Below are 16,969 nucleotides of genomic sequence, written 5' to 3' on the forward strand. Positions count from 1 at the left end.
TAAAAGTGTAACTCACTGGACACCTGTCAGCTCTTTCAGACTGTGACAGATATCAATACGCAGTTAAACGCGCCCAAAGACCGTCAGGCTAAAGGCAAATACTCTGCAGCACACGTGTATTTGATGGGGTTCACGGTGGACGAGCTCAGGAGGCTCAGAAGCAGCTAAAGTCTAAACTCAGCTCCAGGCGCAGGAAGACCCTCACCTCACTGTTACAACACTGAGCAGCAGGCAGGAGGTTGCCGGTCCAACGCCTCCTGTCGGCTCCGGCCTGACAGACAGCATCGTCCACCTTAGATCTGGGCCGTGAAGGTGACTTACAGACAGGAAGGAGACGTTCGCTCGGCAAAAAAAAAAAGCCCCACTAACAAAAGCACAGACCTCAGTGAATTGCAGAAGCTTCAACAATAAATGGGGACAAAGAAATATCAAACCTGTTATTAAGAAAATTGATGGAGCCCAGAAATATTTAATCAGTTTTGCTTGTACACTGTTCAAATGGCTCAAGGTCAAACACAAACCAGAATGAAATTAAAATCTTCAAGGATTGCACATTAACTTGAAGAACAGCAGCTACTTTTTAAACAGACAATTATTATGGCTGCGGGCTCTACAGGCTCTAAAATAAGAACCCATTTGACACCATGATCTCCAAGCCAAGCTAAGTGGGATTACTTTAGATTTGATTAATGGACATTAATAGTGAAAAGACTAGTAACACAAAAATCAGCCTTAATATACTGCACCTTTGTGAACAAGTCCCACATCTAAATGCAAATCATAGCTTTAAAGCACTTTATCAAACTTCCCACCGCTCTCACTAATCAGACTGTGCAGCCATCTTCATCCTAAACCCCACCGGTTGCTCAACCACATGATGCTTGCGTTTAGAGTATCATTTTCTTCAAGCGCAAGTACAAAAATACTGTTTAAACAAGCACATCAAAGCTTAACCTATGTGTGCGGCATCCCAGTGTTCAGGAATCAGGATCCTGTTGTTACCGGCTGCTGTGCTTCAAACTAAATGTATTCCTCCCTTTTAGATTCAAAATCCAGGGCCTTTGTTGTTTTACCTAAGCTCTCTAAGAAGAAATTCACCTCATACTGGTTTGCTCCTCCAATAAATAAATGGGATGTGAATTTGAAGTCTACAACAGAATCTCTGATGACTTGTTATATAGACACATGTCTGCGCAAACAGGGTTTTTTTTTTCTTTCCGGGAACTCTGGGTTTGTGATCAGGAAGGTGTTGGTTTGATTTCCCAAAGCAGGTGGACGAGCTGGTCCATGAAGAGGGAATGACTAATGCTCTCACACCTGTTCACGCGGCAGCTCCCAGGTGTGAACAGCACAGTACAGCTTGTAGCCAACGCTGCCGCGGCTCGGTCCTACGTGACCTCACCTTATATGAAACCCTCCTACGCGCTGGGTGAAAAAAAAAACGCTTAGCAGCAGTCAGACAGATCAAAGGAAACCACTGGATTTAAATACAATAAATCAATTTCAGGAGGAGGAAGCTGTTCATTTACGAGGCTACGAGTATAAACAAGTTTGTTTGTCCAGCTTTGCCCCCGCTCTAATACCTGCTTTACCAACAGGCTTACATTACCAAAGCATAATGGGCTCACAATTGATTAGAAGCTGATTAACTATAATTAAATGGTAATGTAAAATTTTAATGGCTGCATAAATGGATCATTATTCGTATTAAGCAGCACAGCCTAGTTTACTTATTGCAGTCATTGTGAAGACAGCAACACTTAGCCTACACTTGGACGTTAATCTTAAATATTAATAATCATCTTTCATTAAAATTTAATGCAAAGCACTTATGTTGCAGCGGATAATATTCTAAACCGCCACGCTGCAGGTGCACGTCGTACTGTAACGAGACACAGCAAAATGATGTCCGCCGGCAAGTAAGGGGTTCAAGAGAAAGGGGGGTGGACCGGCTCCCGGGGAGTCGGTCCCGAGCGGATCCTCGCTCCGTACAAATGTTGGCTTGTTCAACAGGTGCACGGTAATAAGTACTCGTAGCTACACGGGCTTTGAGGAGATCAAAGCGCATGACTGAGGCAAGGTGAGCGGCCGGAAGCCTCGCAGGCGCGTTCGGCGCTGCCTTAACGCCCCCGTGCCCCGGTCAATACGCACTCATCTGCCCCCCGAAATCCTTTAATCTTCAGTCACAATATGTAGCGCTCCGCCCGCAGCAGATCATGGGAAACTGACACGGACGCCCCGTTTCCCAGGCAAGGAAGTCAGGTGCTCTCATTAGTCATAGGAGGCCTCCTGCAGGGTCAAGGAGGGCAGGATTTATGGGTAATTAAATGTGGTAAATGAAAGACTAATTGAATGAGCGACCCGCTGCCCCCCCCCCCCCACCTCGACTGGCAAAGCAGACACTGGGATTTGTTCTATCTAACGGGGGCTGAGGAGGGGTGGGGCCGCGCGCATCGATCGCTTGACAGGAGGCATTACACACCAATCAAGGTAGATGTGTTTACATTGACTCAGTGAATGACTCATGCATGATTCATTGTAAATAACTTTCCTAACCCTAAGTAATTAAACACTATTTAAAAAGCTTTCCTTTACGTTAAAGCAGATTGGAAGCGTTTCTCTTTGATCTGTGACTGTTGTGTGACTTCAATCCAATCTCTGGCTGAACACATATTGGATACTGATTAGACTGAGGGTTAAAGATACCACAATTACATTTCTCTATGCAAAACTAATAATATGAAATAAAAATATGTATATTTACATTTTAGTTAATACCAGTTAAAGTCATTGGGGCATTTGGGATCAGCAAATAAATAAATATTCTAGAGACTAATGAGTATGTGCATTGACTGTATAGCCTGTTTAGTTTGAATACATTTCCTATAGTACTGTAATAGTCCAGGTTAACACAAAATGAACAGATGTTAGGATGGTAGGATTGCTTATTACTGGCATTCATTCCATAATTGCTGTTTTTACCTGATTGCTCTATGAGGGAGCGCTCGACCGATTTGGACCCCCCGCCGTGCAAATTAAGACCTAGCTGCTGCACGCGCAATGATCTGAGCGCGTTTTCACAGACAAGCCGGGGCAAATAGACGAGCGCGATCGAGTCGGGGCTGCAGCACTCCGGCCTAATTGATCGGCGCCCCGGCGGCGGGCGCGTGCGGCTCCAGCGGAGTTCCAGCTTCAAGAGCCCGACGGTGGAGGGAGAAGCTGGCAGCTTGTTTGCGGCCTCGGCCTCGGATGTTTTCCAGTCGTCAAACTTAAAGAGCTCCTGCCCCGGCGTCAGCTGCCAAACCTGTTGCTTTGTCAGGCTGACAGGAAGGGCCGCTCTGTGGGCCAATCAGCCCCCCACCCCCACCCCCACCACCACCCCCCCTCCTGCTTCCGCAAGGATACACAGATGAAACCGCTCGCTCCCCGGCCTGGCTTTTTCTCTCTGCTCCAAGATAAATGAGTGTTGTCACCGTCCTGCACATAGCGGGGTGGCAGAAAGGGCAGAATCTCCTAAAGAGACACTGGCATCACACGAGCAACCGTGTCCTCAAATAGCACTCTGGTCCGAGGCCCCGATTCATCAGCGTGGATCCTGAACCGGAGTCAAGTCCAATTGAAGACAAAAAACCAAGTCAACCACTCCCTTAAAGTGTGTTTTTATGTCACCTACACAAAACTGGCCTGATTCACAGCCTGGATAGTTTCTATCACATGAATAAAATCCTCCTTGGGTTTGACTCAGTCTCAGACGTCATCCAATGTGTTTCAACTTCCATTGAAGTGAATGAATGGACCGTCACCGTCGTTCACCTGCAGCCTAATGGCCCCAGGAGCCACGCGTGACCCCCTGAAGCCTCACGGGGAACGACTCATCACGGGGAGCGATACTCCGCCGACAGCGCCGTCACAGTCGGCGTGCGTCCCGCTTCGTTTCCCTCCACCTCCTTCCCCATCGGCGGCGTGATGGACGTGCGCCACAAGCCGCTTCCGCCTCCCGTCTCGCACGCGCTCGCTCGCGCTGACCCCTTTTCACACCGTCTTTGTCTCATCGGTCCCTCCGTTCCCTCACATAACACCATGAACACTTTCTCTTCCTACACCTCCCCCCTCCCGTCTCTCTCTCTCTCTCTCCCCCCTCGCTCGCTGCCTCCCTCTAATCCCACCATGGAAGTGACTCACATTACAGCATTCTTCAGTTTAATGCACTTTAATAGCATTAATATGTGCTTTTGCCTCCTCGCCTGCAATAAACACCTCTTACATCTCAAGAAAGCCGCTTAAGAGCAATTGACATGGGTAGTGTACCAACACACAGATGTTCCTCGGGTGAAAAGCAGAATAAGTCATTGAAAAAGAATAATCTCGCCTTTTTTAATACGCTGGCGCCCGCCCATGTAAACAGACGCCGGGGGGGAAGTCGGGCGAGGAGCAGCCGGGCTCCCTGCGGTCCGTCCTCCACGCGGCGAGCGCGAGGAGGAGAAGAAGAACACGAGTCCCCGCCCGTGGGGCCGCGGCGCCGGCCAAGGTCGGCTCAGGAGCGACAGAGGGCTCCCCGCGCCCGGATAAGCCCCTCGCCGCCGTGCTTTTCGGGGGGAAAGCGAATCCCGCGCCTGAATTATTCAACGGGCCTCCCCTCGGCCCGAATAACAGCCGGCCAGGAATTGTTTGACATCGCGAATGAATAATTAAGCAGTGACCTTTTGTCCCCATTAGAGGTGATAGGTTGACGGCGGCCCGGACCGTGGGCGAGATGCTGGGAGAAGCTGGGAGTCGGGGATCGGTCAAATCGAAGGCGGGAGCAGCGATTCTGAGGAAAGCGCCACGCACCCGTGGGACGGATTGATGCACGGAGACGCGGCGGCAGCCTTTGTAGGCGGTTCCTAAAGCACAGCCTGAAGCCGTCCTCCGTCGCTACGTCTGTGTTCTCCCATGAATCGCACTCTAGTTTCTTTCTGACACATCAGAGGCTCTTTTTTCTTTTTTTTGATCACGCCAGTCGAGAGGCTTGTAGTCAACCCTGTGAATTAGGAATGATGCATCGGCACAAAGCTCAGCGGGCCGAGGTCCGATTTGGTGAATTATGCTCTACTTTCTGGTTTTGTATTTCAATGAGGTAATGAATCATTGGACCCTGAGCAGCTCAGTATATATATATATATATATATAAGATGTAAAACCTCATGACAATGATGATGAATGATTCTTTTCAATGACATTGTATATGTATTAGTATATGCCCATTAATTCGTGAGATCAGTCGAAGGAGGAAAGTTGGAAATATTCTGTACTTTTTATTATGTGCAAAAATACGCCCGATACATCAGTCCTTGTCTCTACATCCCATTCTTCTGCACCAGAGGTTTAACAAATTCAAAGAGTTTGTATGGACACGTTCACGCGATAGACAAGCGCACGTGGCTGAAAAATGGCCGATAACTATTAGGCGGCGACGTGTCAGCGGTGACATATCAGCGATGCTGCTCAGCATCCAGGAGAGGGCGCTCACGGCAGCTCCACTCCTGACACGAACTAATCTAATCCAATCTGATCCCCTCGCTTGTTGATCCATAGTGTTCCCAGTGAAGGTTTACACCATCGAGCTACTGAAACCACGAGCTGAAGGTCGTGACTCGCCGTGTTTTTGGTGAATCTCAGGCTTCAGGTGGGTTCAGGTGGAGGCAAGAGACAACACGGAGCAGATAACACACTCTCACACTCAAACATGAGCCAAGATGGTTCATACTGGGCTCTAATGGCAATAGATTGAAACTATAGTGGGATCCCATTTTGCACATGGTTGTTTTGTATTGAATGTGTTTTCATGTTGAGAAGTAAATCCTCCATCGAGAGTAAACGTGTGCCGACATCTTCATGAAACAGTCAGATGTAGGTCAGGTCCTGAGACTCGTTTTTGCGTTTTGCTCATGTGTGAGGATGTTTGTTACGGGGAACACTGTGATGGAGACGAGTGGAGATGCAGCTCACCCGCCACCACGCGCTCCGCAGAGAGCCCCTCTGAGGCGAGCACAGATTCCCACTTTAAGGCGAGCAGAGGGATTTTGTGCTGAAGACAGAGCGTATTTATAGGCAGGCAGAGGAATAATTCATGGCGATCAAAGTGCAGATCATGCTCCGTTCTATCACGGGGCCGACGTGGCAGAATGAAAACGAGCACGCCTTCGCCTTTGTCTGCTCTCGAGCAGCTCTCCCAAATGGAAACAGCGAGGCGAAGTCTGCTCCTCGTCACGAGCTGCGCGCTCGTTCTGCGGCGCCGCGGCTCCTTCTGAAGCCGCGGCGCCGTGCGAGATGTGACATCCAGCGAGAGAGAGAGAGAGAGAGAGAGAGAGAGCGAAGCGACGAGCGCTCCCACGGCCGACGAGGAGCGGAACTCGTGGAGGAACTCATGATGATGATGGGGGGGTGGTGTGTGTGTGTGTGTGTGTGTAGGGGGGGGGGTCATGCGCCTGAAGCACATACGCACGGAGCCACAAGCAGAGGTCGGAGCTGCCTGGAAAAAAGCTGATCTAATGTTTATTTTTCAGGAACTGTACGTGTGATGATCCAGCGTTTTGCTCCTCATCCTCCGCAGACACACACGTGCTCTCGGCCCTTCCTCCTTTTCTTCCCTGAACACGCACACACACGCACACACCCTTGTAGTTACATGGAAGTGAAGGCCTCTATTGACATACAGCAATGCCTTCCCTAGCCCCTCACCCTCACCCTCACCCTCGCTTTAATCCGAACCAAACCTCCATTACAACTTCAGCCCTAAAATCACATCTTAACCCTCAAACAGGCCTTTGAAGAAGTGAGGACCGGCCAGAATGTCCTCACTTTGTCAAAATGTCCTCACTTTGGTAGGAAAATATGCTTTTCGGTTCTCACTTCAATGCAAGTACACACGCACACACACACACACACACACACACACACACACACACACACACACACACACACACACACGCTTCTTCAAGTTTCATTTTCTCTCCCTCCCACACACAGACACACACGACGGTTTCGTTTTCTCTTTCATTTTCTGCATCTCCAATCCTCTCTGCTTCCCCGTCACTCCTTGGATGCGCACACATGCACACACGCACACACAGCACAGACGCGCAAGCTCCTTCATCTCCTCTTTTATTTCTCCTCCCTCCCACACTTTTCCATCACTACTTCCACGCCTGCAAACCACACTCAGGCGCCTGGTTCACTCATTCTCTCTCTCTCTCGCTCACCCTGTTATTGATTCTCTCATTCCATGTCCCTCCCACAGTCGGGCACACACACACACACACACACACACACACACACACACACACACACACACACACACACACACACACACACACACACACACACACACACACACACACACATACACACATACACACACACACACACACATGCACACATACACACACACACATGCACACAAACACACACACACCACACAAACACACACACACACACACACACACACACACACACACACACACACACACACACACACACACACACACACACACACACACACACACACGTCACCGGTAGCCCAGCTTCCCTTACTCCCAGCTGGGCTTGGACGGCTCTCTTCCTCTGGCCTCTCTGGGCCATCTGGAGTGCAGCGTCCCCTGCGCTGCTGGGCCTCTGCCAGCCACTGAGCCTCCCAGGATGACCACAGCATCTTCAAGCACAATTTGTACGCGTCAAAGCTCTGCTGTGTGTCCAGTGACCCAGCTGAGTGAAGTCATTGAGTCTCGCATTTCCCACCTCAAAGGGGCCTCATTCTGCTTTGATGACACCTGCGCTCCCCGTCTCTCCGGGAGGAGGACGGCGCAGTAATTGATTAAAGCCGCGGCGCGGCCTCACCAGCAATTAAAGCTCTGTTTATGCTCTTCTGCTCACTGTTTGTCTTTGCGTTCCGGAACCTGGCGCACGGGTCGAAGCTCAACAAGCTTCTCAGGTGGATGTATGTGGAATACAGTGTTCTCTCCTTGTGAATGATGGAGTCTTAAGGCTCACACAGCTCGAGTGAAGCGTAGCAACAAGAGCCCTGTGTTCTCCAGACAAAGTTTTACTGTTCCTTTGCCTTGAGAAGCTAATTAGCTTAACTTCCAAACTGGATGAGAAGCTGCAGTGTGAAGGTGTGTTTTCACGGTGATGCTACAGCTTCTGGCTCGTTCGCTCGCGTTGTGAAGTGTCACAAACCAGATGGAATTGAGCCACGGCTGTGCTTAACTGCCCACCGCAGCTTCGAGTCTTTCACGAACCCACGAATTCTCCTCGGAGTGCTTCGGGTTTGGAGCATTAACCGGGTTAATGACGGAAAAAACAAATTTCAAGAGCATTTCATTAAAAAAAAGGCTTCATAAAAGAAAGCCCCAAGATCGCTGCCTGAAAGGGCCCTTGTTCTGCTGTGATGACCCCCCCCCCCCCCACTGCAAAGACCCAGTATTTGCATTTACAACATTTTTAAAGATTCGTGAAATCATAGATTTACAGTTTTACGGTTTAAGAGTTGTTACAAATCTTTCGTCTTGTTAAATGCTGGAGAAAAATGATTTCATTTATAAAAGTTAAATAGGTGCCTGAGGCCATAGAGCGCGCAATGGCTATTTTCACACATTAGCGAACGCACTAACCCCATGTGCCACTTGGAGAAGGGCAAGCACACACACACGCACACACACACACACACAAGCACACACACACACACACGCACAGCCCTGATCCTTTTCGTTTCTGATGTGTTCCACCCACTGGTTTGCCATAAAAATAAAATCCATTAACAATTCTGTAATGGTTCACTGACCCTCATCATCAACGACATTTATTCAATTTAAGACAGACAAATTAAATTGAAATTTAAAAGCCCTGGACTGACAAGCGAAGCACTGAAGAGATGCACCATGTGTGCTGAAGTTATTAGACACCAGCAGGTGGCAAAGAGAGAGACCATCACAAACTAGTGACTCCATCAGTCACAGCAGCAGGACAACAAGTCTCTGTGTCTTAAAAGCTGATCACTGCAACTTAAAGAATCATTCCGCAAAACAACTACTCAAGCCATGAACTGTGTTTGAACACATTATGTAATATTAAGCCACACGCTTGATTAGTCCTCGTCTCAAGTTTGTAACGCGCTGTATCAGGCATCACAACAACAGGAAAAGGGCGAGACCTGCTTTGTTGTCAAACTTTGGTGCTAAAAGGTTCGGAGGGAACGGCTGGATGCAAAGTAAAATATTCTCCAAAGGTGTGAAATGAACGGGCAATCTGCGCTCTCCGCTTTAACCGTACGCGAGCGATACCAAAGGCGTCGGTGTCCAACTCTCTGCACGCGGACGCTCGAGACACCGAGACGTCAGCGGACGGAGGAGCTGCGACGTTAGACCTCCGAGACGCGATTTCGAACAGCGAGTCCGCGGTTGACGGCGTCGGACTTACCTCCAAAACGCCACGAATCCCAGTAGCGGGCGGGGAAGTGGAAAGTGTCGCCCTCCTCTTCACTAGTTGATCGGCCGCGTCTCTCTGTTTCAGCACCACGGACAGCGCGCCCGCCTCTCTGGCGAACGATGCAAGTTAATGGTCGACGCCGGGAACGCGTTCGCCGCGCACGCGGAGCAAAAAAAAACGTCCCCCTCAAGTTTGATGCCACCTCCTTGATGCGCTGTCTGGAGCGAACATGACTCGTCTTGTCTGACGCGTTCACAAAGAGTGCGACCAATCACGATACCTCTCGCTCTTTGCTCTCACATCTTTGCGCATCCCCGAAGAGTCTCCAAGGACCGGCGCCCGTCTGCCTCCGGGCGGGCACGGCCGCGGTGTTAGTGACTTTAACGCAGGCTCCTCCTGCAGCCGAAGCGCATCTTCATCTTCTTTGTCTTCGAGGCGATGCCGATGGAGATAGGGCGCCGGCCGCGAGCGTCCTCACGCGCGTCGGGAGCGGAGCACGAGGAGGGGGGGGGGGGTCTCCTGCGCTCGGAGTTCATTAAAAACTCCTCTAATATGGATGAGCTCCGTGTCTCGCCGTGCTCAGGCTGTAGGCGCGTGTGTTGTGACCGAACGGAAGCCGCTGAGTGTGTGGCGTACAGTACGATGTGCACTGCCGTAATAAAGGCGCTGGAGCTCCGCCGGAGGCGGCGTGGAGTTTGAGCTGCAGTGCGTGTCCGCGTGGGGGAGAGGCGCACACGGAGATGCGTCCCGTTTACGTCCAGCGTCATTAATTATCGATAATGGAACGATGATTATCTGGATTTATACCTTAGCGCCCATGTGCGTACAAAGGGAGGCTGCTTTCACACCAATAGACGTGAGCAGCGCCTCCTGTGAGCGTATTAATAAAGACTAGAAAGTGTTTTTTTTTTTTTTGGACCCACTGAGCATTTACAAAGTCAGTGTAGCTGAGGAAAGTTCAACTAGGACCAGACGCAAGAAACCTTGTTCCGTTCCCACGTGTGTAGTGAGAGGATGCCAATTACATTAGTCAAGTTCATCTGCTCCAGTCCAACCAGTCTGAATTAAGACAGACACACCTGTATATATATTATTAATCCAGTATAGTTTTAGTTGTACTGTAATATATATATATATATATATATATATATATATATATATATATATATATATATATATATATATATATATATATATATATTCTCTGTCAGTCTTTTCAATGCAAAAAGATCAAAGCGCCACTTTAACAAATTAGGCTAACCTAATTAGACTGGTGCATAGCCAGTGAACAGACCTCAGCCTCGGAACAAAACACACACATACACACAATAAGCTATTTAATCTAGCACTGATTTGAACTAAAGGATTTTGCCCAGTCATTTTCTCTAAAAAGGGAGGCATAGTTGGGAAAAAATAGAGCTCTAATGAAAAGAGGAAAAAGCCCTGTGGGATAATATCAAAAGCCAGTGGATGTGCATAATTCATCTCAGACTATTCCACAAAGCCACTCCACAAAGGCTTCCTTTAACCTGCTTTTTCTCAATCAGAACTCTAAATATTAGTACATTGTGCTGCACAGGAGGCGGCTGCTTATTTGCATCCACTGAGGTGGAATGTTTTGCAGTTTCGTTTCCTAAGTGACGGCGAATGCAAGCGTTTCCAACTTCACTGTGCGCTGTTGCTTTCATCAGGGCTGAAGTGATGAAGCACAGTCAATGTACTGAGAGCGGTGATTTTAACAGGTAGATCTGGAGACGGAGCCAATCCGGCGTCCTCTCGGCTCAAGCACACGTTTCGCACGGCGCCATTCCAACAAGCGTTTCCACGTCCTCGCGTCCCGTCGGGGTTTTGTCCGTGCATCATCTCCTTTCAGGGTGTGGCTGCTCTGAAGCATCTGAGGCTCACACAGTCACATGTTCCTCCTGACTGGAGCACACCTCCCTCTGCTGGCGTCAGGCAGAAAAGGAGAGAACCCGTCTCCCCTCTTCGTTTGGCTGCAGGGACCGGGTGCCGGTCCAAGAGCACTAATTCAGGCCCACAGGGAGGTTTTTGCAATGCGAGCGGGTTTTATTGTGAAGCCCCCTGTTTTTTTTGTTGTTTTTTTAATTCACAAAGCTGCTGCATGTAAGTGGGGCAAAACATCGCCCAAGTCCTGAAGATCTGAGAGGCACCAGCAGAACAGCTGCGGCACGTCTCTGGAGGGAGTGTGGGCCGTTCGCCGTGTGTGGTATCGGCAGAGCTGACCAAAAAATAAAAAAATAAAAAATAAATACAGCAAAAATCTGCGTTGCTTCATTTGCATTAGTGCAATGAAGTGCCATCTCTTTGTCATGCATTAAAATTGCATATCCTCCTGCCGTGCTGTTGATGTAAGAGCTGTTTAATAATTAACGGTTTTGTCATTTCGCTGCCATTTAGACTCTCGATTCCGCGCGAGGAAGAGGCCGAATCGCGCGGCAAAAAGCGGGCGGCGTCCTTCACCGCGCGTCCTCCAACGCGTGTCTAATTTGCTTTAATGAACATGTAGTCGGCTGGACAGCTAGATGGATTCTGAAGGTTGTGAGTCTTGTCACAATTCCCTGGCCAAAAGACAAACAACCCCCTCGTGGCACACTCATCAGTTCCATCCCTCACTCTGCTCATCGCTCATCCAACTCTGGCATCTGGTGTTACTCACAATCAATAGTGTGGGGATCCAAAGTCTGCCCAGAGCAAACAGTTGCCAATTATATATAGCATCCACAGTAAAGCGGCGCTGTCCTGGTGAAGTCGTTCCCGTCAGCTGATCTGAAGGTTTTATGTTGTTATTTATGGAAAGGCTGCTGTTTTCAGGTGCTCAAACACAAAGCTGCCCGTGTTCTGGGGGTCCGACCTGCTGGATCTTCATCTGTTACTGTAAATCTACTTGAGCCGTGCTTCCATTTAATTCATTCTCTTTACTGTGTTCTCTGTGTTAACCGGTGAGCATTCGTAAGCTATAGATGCCATAGATACCGTGATCCATTGCGCTCCGACACAAACTGTACCCCAAGGTCCAATATGGCCTTATATAATCTGGCTCAAACTTATTACAGACTCAGCAATGGCATAAGTCTGCTGTGCTCTAAATTGCTCTTTTGGCTGAGCTGCCCTTTGATTGATTATGATAAACGAGCACGGGGGCCACGATTTAATGAATTACGCCGGCCAGACCAAATCCAGAATTCCGCGTCTGAGCGAGCGCTTTTATCCTCCGGTATCGACGGGTACGCAGCACAACAACCCTCTCCAATTTTCCTCACAGGTCACGGCCTCGCAGGCGCCCTGTGATTTCGCCGCGGCCCGCGACGGCTCTGATCGTTCGTCAAAGCGATGCAGCCGACGAGGATAATTCAACTCGAGCAATCGCTCGCGGGGCCAAATGGAAACGTGTTCGCGCGAAAGAACGAGAGCGCGAAGTAACTAAATCGGAGACGTGCAGCGTGGGAGACGGAGGCCCGGCACCGCGGGTTAATAATAGTCCCTGAAACGCAGCAAACGGCGGCTACGACACCGGATCCGGCACCGAACCTCCCCGACACTCGATCCTGAGCCCTTCAGATGAAGACGGATGCATTCGCGCCGCGCCTCATTGGAGGCTTCCAGCGAGGACGCGCTAAACTGGGGCGAGGCCCTGATCAGCTGACGGGCGACCCCAGAACCAGAACGACGACAAAGAGGCTCCGACCCAGCGCTCACGTGCACTTTGTTGTCTTTATTACGTGCAAACTTCCTGACAGACGGCTCAGGGGGAATATTTGAATATTCCTAATGCGTGACTTTGCTGCAGGTAACAAACTGCGTTTCTGCCTGTGAAGCACACTGCTTTTGTGTTCGTCTCCTCGTTGTTGTCGCGGCACCGACTCGTCGCCCTCAACTTCAGGTATTTTCCGCGCGAACCCGTTCCGTCGGGGAGGAAAACGAACAGCTTGGGCTCCAGAGCACCTGCACACGGCGGGTGACGGCTTTATTTGGGTTAGGAGGATTCATGTTTGTGTCAGGGCCGCGGGATGACCTGTCTCCTCGCCAGAAGTTTAAAGTGATGAGTTGTGACTCTGGTTGTCTGGCAGTCATATATTTGACTCCAGTATCTGCTGGGCTCTGCCTCGCACCAATTTGATCTAGTTCAGGAGGAGACAGGTCGAAAATGAACGTTAAATATTGATTTCAGGTTGGATCACCAGCTGTCGTGCAGGCGTTTTTTTTGGAGCCTATAGTTGCTGCTATTTAAAGGTATTTAAAAGAAAATAAAGATGAATATAAACTAATATTTGGCACAGTTAATGTGCAGTGAGAATGAATCACTGTTTTCCAAATTCCAATGAATTCCAATAAGTGATTCCCAGCTTGCTCTGGTTTCCCCTGTGATGCTGCCTCCCTGCTACAGCTGTGTGATGCTAACGTGAGCAGTCAGTCTGTGATCGCAGCTCTCTTGCAGTTTAACTCGTCTACGAGGAAAAGACTTGAGTGATTCCTGCATTGTGGGAATGGTGCACTTCACTGCTTCCCCTCCCATTAATGCTAACGATTGATAATGTGAGTGCGAGTGTACGACTTCCTCAGTGGGTTGTTGCAAAGACCACGTCCGGCCGGGCGCTGTGTTCTACTCATGTTGTGGGGCTTGAAACCACACACACACACACACACACACACACACACACACACACACACACACACACACACACACACACACACACACACACACACACACACGCACACGCACACGCACACGCACACGCACACGCACACGCACACGCACACGCACACACACACACACAAAATGGCAATTTTGTTCAAAGACAATTAGAAATTCAACGATTGTGTGACACACCTTCAGTAGAAAACAACAAACATGTCAATCAACTCTTTTGTGATTTAGGGAATAGCATCAAATTAAAAAAGGCTGAAAACATTTGCCTTCTCACTCAGGTAGACGTTGGCGTCTGTGCGTGAATCCCTTGAAGGGGTTTTTCTTTTGTTTCATTTCATTGAATCTCACCATATTTCAAGCGGATATTGAATATCTCAGGCGGTGAGGATCCGGTGAGCGTGCCAGCGGACCTGCTCTATCTCTGGTGAATTCTAAGTTGGAAGCCGTTATGGAGCAACACGTGCTCGCAGCCGAAGGGAGCGCTTTCATACCGCACTGCAGCAGACAGGGACGGTGTGGCTGCATATCGCCACCTTAAATCACATTCTCTCTGATCGCTGGAACACACAAAAGCAGCAGCCTGGGATTAAACAAATTAAATTAAGTAAAAGGGTTTGGTGAGGAAGTAGAAATCCAACCTTTGTGAAATACCAGTGAAATGCTTTTTAGTTTAAAGTTTAAATTTCTAAATTTAAAGAAGGTAAAATGAAACCTGCGAACTCTGTTTCACCTTCAAGTTCCCTTCTTTGTCTGTAAATGGCTGGGTGGAAGTGGCTGTTACCGTCTCCTACTGGTAACACTCATAGCTCTTTATTTTTCCTTCAAGGGCGTTTTACCTATGTCACAGCAGGTTGTGGAGAGGTTTCTGACACAAACCCCAAACTGCTTAATGAACCCTCAGGATCCACCAGGCATGATAAAAGCACTGGCACTCAAGTCAGCCCCTCGCCCTGTCTGAGAGCGTTACTTCAGCGCTTTCTAATGTACTCTGGGGCTCAGACGGCACGACTGACCTGACCCAAATGAAGCCGGTCTATCCTTTCAATTCTCCCCACGGAGTCACAACAACAGATCTGGCCTGAAAAGCCTCGGCCCTTAGTCATCCAGACCTCTCACAGCAGGTATCTACTGCCTATGCTCTGCACCGCGAGTAGTTTGGGTGTTGCTTTAGCCCCGCTGCTTAACTACTTGGATGGCGCGTTGCATTCGGTAGATGATTCAGCAGGAAATGCAGCCGCTCTCTCCAGTGCTCCGACCAGCTCCATGCTTCTGCAACCCGATACGGGCGCGGCGCCCCTCGCGTGCACGGAGCACGCGGCCGCACCCGGCAAAGTGCTCGGCGTCACCATTTCGACTGTAAAACCGCGGGGGGGCGCGGATGCATGGTGGATTAAACAAAGTGCCCGCTGCAGTATGCATGAGATCCACTAAGTTACTGTCACCAGACCAGTGAATGGATTTATTCTCAATTAGAACCAGTGTAAGCGCACGGAGGCGGCTGCGAAGCTGTTCCTCACACTGGGCACCGGAGACCTGACCACATCACTGCAGGGTCAGAAAGGCACGCACGTCTCTCTGGGCAGCTTCTCTGAGCTGCAAGTGCTGATGTGCTGCACGTCTGCAGATGCATCGGGAAGCTGATTGATCAAAACGGAGTCATGCAATGGAACAACTTCAACATAGGGGAGATTTTGCCTCCTAAAATCATAGCATCACCTCCATAGCACCAGCTTCCAATAGGTGCAGCCTGCATTGTAGGTGGAGGAGATCACATAAATTCGCATTAAGGCTTATCCTGAAAACGTGACGGCATCAACGATGCAGCGCGCGACACCTCGCAGCGCTGCGATGTGTCGAGGAAACTCAGTTTAGGCAATCAGACATTAATATTTCAGGAAGTCAAGCATTGTGTTGAAGCACAGCGAGCACTGGAGGGGATTTTTTCACAGCATATTTAACTCAGAGCAGGTGATGCTCATTAAATATGCATGTTTTGGCTATTATCTTGGAAATCAGAAGCCTTCAGAAAAGAAGTGGCAGCGGCGCGTATTCAGATCCCCCCCTCATTACAGCCCGGAAATCTTTATGTGTGGCCATAGGAGGAGAGTAAATACACTGCATCTTTATGAAGTATGCCCTCTGAGGTATCGCCGTAATCTCCCTCATCGCCTAATCTGTAAGAAATATTAACAGATAAAGAGGAAGCTATACACAACACAAGGTCTCAGGGTTTCTTCTGCCTGCTGATAAGAGATAGAATCTGTTTTGTACTTGAGGGCGTTCTGTTCACCTCTGTACTCGCTGCTCAGGCCCACTTGTCCCTGTTCTGTTAGTCCCCCCTCCTGAGAGGCAGAGTAGCAGCTGTCCTCGGCCAATCATCCATCACAGTGTCCTCTGGCTGTGGGTGCAGGGAAAGAGCAACGAGCGCCACTCCTATCCATCAGCCTGCAGAGGCGGCGAGGCAGAGTTGGAGCTGCTTCTGCATTAAGTCGGCCAACAGGTTTCTCCTAAGCGCCCTCATAGAAGAGCTATTTGACGGTTGTTGACCGGATTTGCTGTAATGCTGTAGTTTGTAGGCCTGGCGTCCATACAGTAGTTTGTTCTACCCGAGCAGCAGCATTGAAAAAAAAATCTCCCAGTTATATCATCATCAATCATCTGTGTTAAATGTGTAAAAATGTCAGTTATTTTAAATGCTCCCAATACTTTATTTGTGCTATTTATTCCCTTCACTTATTGTCTAACTAGACTGATTTAATAAATTAATATAACTAATCTATGAGTTCAGTTATTGTCAAAAATAAGTACTTGGGATCAGACATGACAGTGAGAGGTGCC

At 49.1% G+C, this 16,969-nt stretch overlaps 1 protein-coding gene across 1 annotated transcript in view; it reads right to left on the minus strand.

Moving 5' to 3' along the window:
- The window catches only part of LOC114852618 (carbohydrate sulfotransferase 8-like), a 102,762-nt gene extending 92,556 nt beyond the window's left edge, over positions 1-10,206 (minus strand). The window contains exon 1 of the mRNA XM_029145134.3: positions 9,454-10,206. The gene's annotated coding sequence lies outside the window, so the exon portion shown is untranslated. The remainder of the gene's footprint in view (positions 1-9,453) is intronic.
- Between the last annotated feature and the right edge of the window lie 6,763 nt (positions 10,207-16,969).

This window comes from Betta splendens, chromosome 3 (assembly GCF_900634795.4).
Source record: "Betta splendens chromosome 3, fBetSpl5.4, whole genome shotgun sequence".
NCBI lineage: Eukaryota > Metazoa > Chordata > Actinopteri > Anabantiformes > Osphronemidae > Betta > Betta splendens.